This window comes from Eriocheir sinensis, unplaced genomic scaffold (assembly GCF_024679095.1).
Source record: "Eriocheir sinensis breed Jianghai 21 unplaced genomic scaffold, ASM2467909v1 Scaffold62, whole genome shotgun sequence".
Classification (NCBI taxonomy): domain Eukaryota; kingdom Metazoa; phylum Arthropoda; class Malacostraca; order Decapoda; family Varunidae; genus Eriocheir; species Eriocheir sinensis.
Genome location: NW_026111965.1, coordinates 42,961 through 53,576, shown reverse-complemented (window position 1 = coordinate 53,576; position 10,616 = coordinate 42,961). Strand labels below are relative to the sequence as shown.

At 43.9% G+C, this 10,616-nt stretch overlaps 1 long non-coding RNA gene and 1 pseudogene across 1 annotated transcript; both read right to left on the bottom strand.

Annotated features, from left to right (window-relative positions):
* Positions 1–1,378: 1,378 nt before the first annotated feature.
* LOC126993483 (uncharacterized) lies at positions 1,379–2,108 on the bottom strand. The gene is made up of 2 exons (XR_007747852.1): positions 2,058–2,108; positions 1,379–1,684 (listed from the first exon to the last, which is right to left on the bottom strand). It is a non-coding gene; the product is annotated as an uncharacterized LOC126993483 (long non-coding RNA).
* LOC126993482 (oviduct-specific glycoprotein-like) lies at positions 2,105–3,543 on the bottom strand (annotated as a pseudogene).
* Between the last annotated feature and the right edge of the window lie 7,073 nt (positions 3,544–10,616).

The following is a 10,616-nucleotide window of genomic DNA, read 5'->3' as shown; positions in this document are numbered from 1 at the left end:
TACAGTAAATTTCATTGATAGTTCCATGTACTTTGATTTTCTTTGGTTCTTATGAGCTCCATAGAAAACGTTCGTATGATAGACTAAAATAATCTGTTGCTTCATAGAAAACGATGGCACGGGATACTAGAATAAACTGTTGCTCCTGTAGCTTTTCCCTTTCCCTGGACGTACTGGCCACGGCCTGCTGGAGTGAGTGTTGTGCCATGCATTGATGAGCCCCCATAAACTTATTTATTCACCTCAGCTCTCTCATGGTTTCTTTAATTTTTTTTCATTGTTACTAATCAAGAAGGCAAAGTTAGATATATAGCAGGGGAATGGGGAGGAATGTTCATTGTTACTAATCAAGAAGGCAAAGTTAGATATATAGCAGGGGAATGGGGAGGAATGAGTGGCTGTGAGGGAAATGAGGAGCAGCTCATTATTATGGGACATGATGCATGAGTAGTGTGATAATTTTTTTTATACTGCTAACAAAATGATTAAGGTGATGCAGAACTAAGAAAAGAACCAGAAAGAGGATGCTCATGTACTTTAGTCATATCAGTGCATATATTTTTGATACCGTTGCATTATAAACATTCAGTAATCATGCACAAATTACAATAGGTGAGGTAAAGTTTGGGGCAGGGGTTACCAGAGTTAAAGGGAGGATGAATAGCTGGACCCTAAGTAATGAGCACCCAACCCACTCAGGCTTCTCTGCTATACAACCGCCTGCCTCTATTCAAGAATTTCCGGCAGTTCTTGATCAGTAACAATGAATGGAAATTAAAGAGGGGAATAAGTTTGCTCAGGGGAACCATGAAAGCATGAGTAAGAGTAGCACTGATGCCAGCACCAGCAACCAGTGCTGAGGGAAGAGCGAACACCCAAGAAATTATTTGGTTTATGGCTCATCAATAACTTCAGGACGTGGATTTGTAAAAGTGGTGTATTTCAGTGTTAGTGTGTCTCAGAAGAGGGGATTTTTGAGAAGAGGTTCAAGGGTGCTACATGACTCAGCTCATCTGGCATGTCACTCGTCAGTATCCCAACACTGAGACCGTTACCATACCACCCTCCAGAGATCTACTATATGTGGCCCCTGCTTTCCAAGTTTGCTGGTCGGCAGTGAATGAAGAGTCCACCCACCCGATGCAGGAGAAGCTGGGGTACCCACTACCCATTAAAATTCTTTTCAGGTTTTTCCATCATAATGTTTTTTAACTTTATTTACAAATTTTTCAATCATAATGTTTATTATAACTTGACAAAAAACAAAGTTTGCAATATATTAATGGGAACTCCATTATCTTCATATGTCAACTTGTATCAGCTTTCCATCAGAACAAAAATATAGCCCCAGGCCAGGATCAATAACTAATTACTATGCTCAGAGTATTTTAAAGGAAATTTATTCAATAAATACCAAACCAATAACATTGAAGATCATAAGTCTAGCAGCAGCTTCAAAGTAGAGATGATGGTGCCTAAACATCTCTAGACGAAACTGGATCAATATGTACTACAGAATGGATCATCACACATCTGGCTAAATCTCCAAATATTTCAGCAGCACGAAACTGGATCAATATGTACTACAGAATGGATCCATCACACATCTGGCTAAATCTCCAAATATTTCCTTGCCAGGTTGGTTAGACGACAGTGGTGAAACTCCAGTCTTCAGTTATGGCTCCTGAAAATATTTATAAAATGAATTTCATGTTTGGTATCTGTTTGGTATAATCTATTTCTAGATATATCTAAATGTCTGCAAATCAACCTATTTATTTATCTTTAAATTTCATTATTATACACAAATATTCACCCAGCAAACAAGGTTTATCTGCTTAAACCTTTAGACATCTAATAAAAATCAACCTATTTATGTATCTAACTTTCATTATTATACACCCATATTCACCCAGCAAACAAGGTTTATCTGCTTAAACCTTTAGACATCTAATAAAATTATAAAATAATTTGAACGGTTCTGGTTCCTCCACATCTGTAATAAGTGTTATGCACTAAAAATACCAGAAACAAAAGTAATAGTTCAAAACACTCACTGGAAAATTTGGGGACAATGTGAGTGAGACTTGCTCTGGACTCCATTTTAAGGGCCAATTGCACTTTGGGGCCTTCCTGTTGGACACTGGGGATTTAAATTTTTGCAGCAGCAGTGAGGGTCTTGGCAGGCTCTGTTGTAGTCTTCTTTAGGTGCTGCAATAATGGGAGCCACTGTGGTCTTTGTAGTTGAAGTTTCACTTGCTGCAGCAGTAATCTTTGTTGCAGCAGCTGTGGTGGACTTTGTTGTGGCTGTCGCAGTCTTAGCAGCAGCCCCATTGGCCTTCGAAGTTGTTGCTGTGGTTTTTGCTGTAGCCCCAGTGGCCTTTGTAGTAGCATGAGTAGTTTTTGTGGCTGTATCTGTGGTCTTTGCTGCTGTGGTCTTCGTAGCTGTGGTTTTGGATGCTGCTCCAGTGGCCTTCGTGGCCCCTGCTGTGGCCTTTGCAGCAGCCCCAGTAGTCTTCTTGGCTCCTGCTGTGGCCTTTGCAGCAGCCTCAGTAGTCTTCGCGGTTGCTGCTGTGGCCTTCGTAGCTGTTGCTGTGGTCTTTGAGGCTGCTGCTTTGGTCTTTGGAGCTGTGGTCTTGCGGCCCATGCCGAGGGCCTTGATGTAGTGCTGGTGGGCTTGGCCTCCGCGGTGGACGTGGATTCTTCGTTCGATGTTGACATGGACCTGGTAGTAATGGAACTCGCAGCACCGGGCTTGCGTTCAGCACCGGGTTTATCAATGGTCTTCATCTTAACGAGTTCCCGCAGTTACTCCGTCAGTAGAATCTGGACAGCTACAGTTAATGCCGTGACTCAAGTATCTGAAGCACAAAGGCACAAAAGGATGAGCATGAAGGCACATGAATAATTATACATATGGTCACAGGCTTTGTACTCATCAGGTCATTGAAGGTAAGCATGCAATGCATCAACAACATTCACCGTTCATGGCCACCACCAGTAATTCATAGTTACATTCCTCACGCCACAACCAACCAACCAAATGACACTACACGACGTCCACACCAGCCATACACGTGCAAGAAACAATCGGTAACGACGATGACATACTTATTCTTCAACAAACCATCAGGAAACTCGCGCCACAACCTAACTATGTCAAACAGCTACATACCCTTAAGCCATGCACGTGAAGTAACCATTATCTTAATTCTTAATTACTCACAAATCATTAAGACTCACGCCACAATAATTTAATCTCAAACAGCCACGTACCCTCCAACCATATACTCAGCAACTGAAACTACCATTATAAACGCCTAACAATCACGCGACCATCACCATCATTACGCACTCCACATCTTCCACGCTAAAACAGACAACAATCTCAGCAATGGTACGTTCACTCCAGCCATCCACCTGCATATATAACTTACCTTCCTTGACTACACGGCTGCTTCCTCCTCAGCACCACGGACCACACCTCCAGACAGTTCACCAGATCCCGCCAAGCCACACCTCGCTGCCGCAGCCAAAACAGTCGCACTGGCGCTCCTTCCTCGGGCCGGAGACAAGTTGAGGTGAGTGAATCAGTGTTTGAGAACCTGAACCCAACACAGTGAAGCAGTTCTGAAACCGTGAACCAGTCCGCCACTCCCGCTCGTTTGAAGTTCTCTGTACTGTTTATTTATAATGCTGAGAAAAAGTAATAATGGAGGTTTGAGTAGGTAGTATACATCCTTTCTGTACACAATTACACCTTACTTAAATCTATTACATTTGAAAGAAAGTAAATAATGTTAAGGTTTAAGTACCGAACTAATGTGTGTGTGTGTTCATCCCCCAAGGGCTAATGTTCACCAATTAAAAACAGACGTTAGTAGGGGCTTTGAGGGGTCACACGCACGGAATGACCCACACTTGATTACTTCGGCCTCGGTCAATACAACCTCCCCCCCCCCTCCTCCTCCTCCTCCTCCTCCTCAACCCAAACCATGACCTCTTATACCTCAGTCCATTTCATCTACCCCTTCCCCACCTCCTCCACTCAAAGTCCTTACAATTACCAGATCATACCTCACTCCCTTCCCTTTTCCTGGTCCCACCACCTCTCTTTGACTCTCTCACCTTCCCACTCTTCACGATTAGCAAAGTTTCAATCGGTGCTCTGATAATCCTCCGCGAGTTACGAGTATGTGAAGGTGGAGTGCAGCCAATCTATTTTACCTCCATGTACGTAAACTTGGGCAAATGTACGTGAGATCGGAACCAGTACCTAATAAATAGAAAAGGAGGTGCCACTCATTACCACTTCACCTTTTATTTTAATGGGTCCTTCTTTGATTAGGCATTTGTTAGATTTACTACTTGTTTTACGTATATACCAAGTTATGATTCTCTCTCTCTCTCTCTCTCTCTCTCTCTGTCCCTGTCCTTCCTTGACTTTCTATTCTTCTTTCTCTTTCTCCCTTCGGTTTCGTTCCTCTCCTCCTCTCTCTCCTTTATCATTCTCCTTTCACCTGTATCTCTGCTTCCTTCTTCTCTCTCCCTCTCCCACCCTCTATTTCCGCCCCCTTGTCCCCCTTTCTCCGTCATCCCCCCTACCTCCGCCTCAGTTCTTCCTTTCCCTTTAGCTCCCCTCTCCCCACCCCGCGACGCCACAATACAAAAAGGAGTCTTCATAATCAAGGGAGTGGCCGCCGCGACCACTTGGCGTTCGTGTACAAAAGCCGCGACACAATGGCGGCCGCGGGACCATTGTTGGGCGTCTCCACAATGCGGGAAGACCGGCGCGGCCAACACAGCCACCCACCCCACCTTCAGAACCACCCTATCCACTCGTCCACCCCATCCCCCCCCACCTCGAGAACCGCCCCATCCACTCTCACACCTAGCTCACCTCTCATCCCTCTCCTCCACCCATCCACCCATCCATCCCCTAACACACTCACCTTAGACAGCACTCCACTAACCCTGATGCACATAAAACTACCCAATCCGCTTCTACCCCCCTCTCTACTCTTCCACCTATCTACCTACCCCAATATATACCCGAGTCACCCATCCCACTTATCCTACCCATGCATCCACCCACTTATACGTACCCCCATCCACCCCATCGTCTTTCCCCACCCACACAGACCACCCTATTGCCTTCCAGCCCTCCCCATTCAGTCCACGCTCCGACCCGCTTGTGTTCTCCTCCTCCTCCTCCTCCTCCTTCCTCCCCGGTGTGGCTGCGAGCTGAGGATACTGCACCGTGCACAATAGCCTGCTCGACGACTAATATTCCAAATAGATGCCGATGTATGGATGGTTAAGGGCAAGCGGAAGAGTAGCGGTGGTGGTGGTGGTGTGTGTGTGTGTCGGGGGGCAGGGGTGATGGCTGTTGGGAGGGGGAAGTGATGGTGGTGGTGGTGGTGGTCGAGATAACAATAGTAGTCTCTCTTGCTTCCTGCTGTAAGAGAACAGAATGCAGGGAAATGAATGATTAGGTTTCGTAGATGATTTTTTGTATGTGTGTGTTTTAGAGGTGGTTTCTGGTGTTTAATTGGTTGTTGTTGTTTCAGTACCTATTTCCTCGTTTGGTGGTGTTAGTAGATGGTTAGAGTTTTAAATGCCATTGTTTTCGTCTTTGTAACAGGTGATAAGAGGGACCGGTAGTTGGTTACTAATGGTGTGTGAATGTGATTTGTTATACTTTGTAGCGTCCCTGTTACTGAATTTTGTATGTTTGTGGAACTCAAATATGCATTGTTTTTTCCCTAGATATCGGAATCTGTTTTAATAGGCGCACCTAACATCACCATAGCCGATCCGGGATTCAGTACGTTTCCTAACTTACAGGCGGTAATGTTATAATTGTATTTCGTAACGAATCCTTATAACCGAAAACTAACTAAAAGTATGAGTATTCTTTTTCTTGAACAGAACATTGAATAAACAACAGAACAACAGTAGCACCGCACGCCATTTTGCGGGTACCAGATACCTTAAATAAGTATTTTTTTACTGCGCAAAGCTGCTGATGTCACTTATTGTGACTTCCGTGAGCTTTCATATTTATCTATTTATGTATATTTCATTAAGGCAATAACGTAGATTATTACTTTCAATTTTACTAGTGACAAATTTGTGACTCGCAATAGAATTTCACTCAATTAAGTGAATGACACCATATGAATATTACCAGTGTGTGTGTGAATGAATACAAAGATAAGCACATACTTTGATTTAACTTCAGGATGTCTTGTGGATCATTTATAAATAAAAAAAATAAAAAAATCCGGATAGGCTACTTTTTAGTCCACTACTGCCACTGAGGCACAAAACACTCCCTCCGCCAAGTTTGTACCCCACAATTGGTGATGTTCGGTGCGCCAATTATCTGCAATCTTGATCCTTGGATATATTAATTGTAATCTTACTATAACGTTATGTAGATACTTTGATCAATTTTTTTTCTTTTTTACAAAAATTTATTTTTATTTACGACTTTAATGTAAAAAAAAAAAAAAAACTGTCTGCTCACGAATAAGTGCATCAGCATAAGAAAACAAAAAACGTATGAAAAAAAATATATGTAGAGTTCTTTAAGCCCCAATTATTATGTATCCCCGTGTGTGTGTGTGTGTGTGTGTGTGTGTGTGTGTGTGTGAGGTGGGTGGGTGAGTGAGATTAAGCCGATAGGTCAATCATAAGAATACGGGAACTCATATCTAGTTCATTATCGTAATCTGCTTAGGAGGATGGAGGTAATGGGCCTAACTAAAGCAGATTGTAGCATACCTCTCTCTCTCAGTAACCACGATCTGATTAATTCTTTACCTTCCCAATATCTCTCTCCCTAAAACTCATTCCCCCTGCCAATCCTATTCCCTTTTTGTCTCTCTTTTATCCACGATCCCCCCTCTCACGTCCCTCTGCTCTCTTGCGGCCTTCCATTCCCTCTTCCGCTCACTTACGTAACCTCGATTCTCTCCTCTCCCTCTGCTCCTTCCCTCTGTTCCTTCCCTCACCAAGATCACACCACAATAGGCCTCTACTTAACGTCATTTTCACCTGCTGGCCTATTCCTCCCTCCACACCTTCCCCTTCTCCTCCTCTTCCCTTTCTCCTTTCCCTTGTGATTCTGTAGCAATAACTATGACCTGTTTTACGAAGCCTGTGGTAAGAAGCAGAGGTATACACGTGATGAAAAAGTTGGTTTCTATGGAGACTGAGAAACAGGTAAACACAGACATGAATAAATAAAAGGCGTTCTTAGAAGACGCCAAAAATAATATAAAAAAACTATAAAAAAAAATGGTATCTCACTTTACTTATCCTCCACATCCTTCCTCAAAGCTCCCACCCTCACCCTCCCAGTGCCTATTTCTCTCTCTCTCCTTATTTTGCAGCATTTCGCATGAAGACGACTGTTGCTGTGGCTGGTAATGTTAACTTCCACCCTATTTATGGCTGTAGGAGCTCTCTCAGTGAGGTCTGTAGGGGATAGGCGAGGGGAGGAAGGATGAGGTGCGGGGTTTATGAGGTGGGCAACAACAGGGAAAGGAAGGGGAGGGAAGGAAGGACGGAAGGAAGGAGGGAAGGAGGGGAGGAAAGGAAGGAAGGAAGGAGGAAGGAAATAGTTATGGAGGAAAGGGGAGTCATATAAGGTGTACGTGTGTGTGTGTGTGTGTGTGTGTGTGTGTGTTATGTGGTGTGAGCGAAATGCTTGTACAACGAAAGTGAGTAGGTCTCTCTCTCTCTCTCGTAATAAGAATCATCAGGAGAGTTTCAACTTACTTAAAACCTTGACGCATCCCCCTCACGATGCACTTTCTCTCTCTCTCTCTCGTTAGAAAAAACACACACACACATACCAGAGAGATGTGTGTGTGTGTGTGTGTGTGTGTGTGTGTGTGTGTGTGTGTGTGTTTGTGTGTGTGTGTGTGTGTGTGTGTTCTCACATTACACTTTCCTTGTTTTCTCTTTTGTTGCCTCTCTTGTTTTATTATGGCATCCGATTCTGTTTGTTGGCTCTCTCTCTCTCTCTCTTTCCTTTCGTTCTTCTTTTCTTCATTCTTCACGTAAATCATTTCTTGCCATAGTGAGATCCAACCCTCTTCACCACCCCGCGCATCCCTCTCAAAAGTACCTCTGGAAGTGGACTAAATGCCACATAAAACACAAATGACCCTCTTTGATGGAGTTTTGAGCCTTCCGTCAGTGTTTTCCTCCTCTTTATTCGCCTCCTCCTCCCCTTGTGCTTCTACTTCTTCTCATCTTTCACGCTTGATAGTCGGCTACCGTACACGTCATAGGGTTGCAGATAATAAGAAAAAAAGAATTATATTAATGTATAAATATGAAGAATGCTATAAAAAGGTTGATGTTGATAATTTTTTTTACATTGTAGCTATCAGTTTTCATTTTTCATATTCCATGGTATTTTTTTTTTTTTAGTTATTTAACACAGTATAGCATGGCACTCCTTCCATTTCCTTACACCCTCGCACCACCACCACCACCACCACCACCACCATCACCACCACCACCACCACGGCCATCATCATCATCTTTATCATCACCATCACTAAATCTGTTCGTTCCACGCTTACCTTCCAAAAGTTAATGCTCATAATTATCTCAAAACTACTCCTATATTCCTACCTTACGCACGTTTATTCACTAGTATATCAAGAGAGAGAGAGAGAGAGAGAGAGAGAGAGAGAGAGAGAGAGAGAGAGAGAGAGAGAGAAAGGAGGGTGAAAAATGCCGCTAGGGGTGTGCGTGGCGGCGGTGTGTTTGCCAAGGGGGAGTGTAGGCCGGTGATAAGGACAAACTGTTTACAAAGCGCCCAGTAGTAGCCACGCCAGGTACCTTTGTTGCCATTACCTCCTTCCCCTCCTCCGCCTCCTCCTTCTTCCTTTCTTTCTTATGCTCTTTCTTCGTTCCGTTTTCTCCTTCAGGTTCTCCAGTTCTTTCTCCTTCTCCGCTTACTCTATTTGTACTTTCTTGTTCATGCGTCGTCTCCTCCTTCTTGTACACCTTCGTTCCGTCTCCTCCTTCAGGTTTTATATTTCTTTCTCCTCCTCTTACTTTTATTTATTTACTTCTTTCTCCTCTTCCTCCTGCGCCTTCTCCTCCTCCTCATTTATTACTGTACTTTCACACTTTCTTTTCTTCCTCTACTTTCCTCCTTTTCCTTTTCTTTTTCGTTTCCTCTCCTTTTTCCTGGTCTATGCCTATTTATGTTTCTCACTACATTGCTAGTTTGTTTTTGTTATTGTCTCCCTAAGACCACACTTAGCTTTTTTTTCATTGATTAATTCCTATGCTCATTATGTTCTTCTTTTTCCTCTTCTCCTTTCCTCATTTTCCTCTACCTGCTATCAGTTTCCCAGGCATTATTATGTTTGTTCCTATTCCACTTGCTTTCTTTTTTCGTTTTTTTTTCTCAACCATTTATCCTCTTCCTCATTCTGATCTTATTTTTGTCATCGTTTTTATTCCTTTTCCTCCTTTTTGCTTTCCATAATGTAAACTTAATGCCACGATATGAAGATTTTATTTTGAGATAATCTTTTGAAACTTTGCCTACTTCCTGTATGAGTGCATTCGATAGTATTCCACTATCATTCAATCGCTTGTTTGATGCATCGCGTTCTCTCGACTTTCACAGTTACTTTCCATTCAATTTAAATATTTTTCTTCTCATCCCTAACGATTACATCCATTATTGAATATGGCGTTTGGTGATTTATTTTCTTAATCCTCCATCTCATTTCTAATTTCATCCTGTCACTTATTCCCTGCACAGATTTTTCGCACTCCTGCTTCTCAACCTCTCCTCCCTCCTCCCTCCCTGCACTCTCTCCCCCTCTCTCACGTCTCTCACCCAGGTGATCTGAAGCGTTAATTGCAGGTGACACATTAAGAGCATTTAGACAGGGCGTTGGGTGGTCTTGACGTCTGCCTCTTTCCCTCTCCCTCCCTCTCTCCCTCACCCCTTCTCTCCCTCCTCCCCTCCCTCCTACCCTCCTCCTCCTACCCTTCCTCCTCGAACCCTTATCCCCTCTCTCTATACCTCTTACCGACCCTCCATATCCCCTTCAGCTACCCCCCATTACCTCTCCCTCATCCCTTCCTTTTTTCCCCCCCTTACTCCTCCCTCTCTCCCTCATCCCCTTCCTCTCCCTGTCTAACACTTGTTCCCTTCCACCTTCCCCAACCTCTTATCCTCCCCATACCTTTTACTGTCTCTATACATCCCCAACCACCTTGCCCACATCCTCTATTCCTCCTTCCTCTCTCCCTCATCACCTTCCTCTTCCCTTTCACCCTTTGCTCCTTCCCCCTCTTACGTCCCTCTTTATCCCCCAACCAACTTCCCCTCATCTCTTCCTCTCACCCCCCCCCCTTTACTCTCTCTCCCACTCTCTCCCTTGCTCCCTCCTTTACTCGTGTGGGCGCCAAGTCTTGAGGTGCCTGTACAGGTGTGGCTGCCCAGGTAACCTGAGACAATCAGGTGGAGGAGGAGAAACTGGTGACATGAACCCTGATTTGAGGTGATCGTGGAGCCAGTGAAGTGTTAGTCTTCTTAGTGTGTGTGTGTGTGTGTGTGTGTGTGT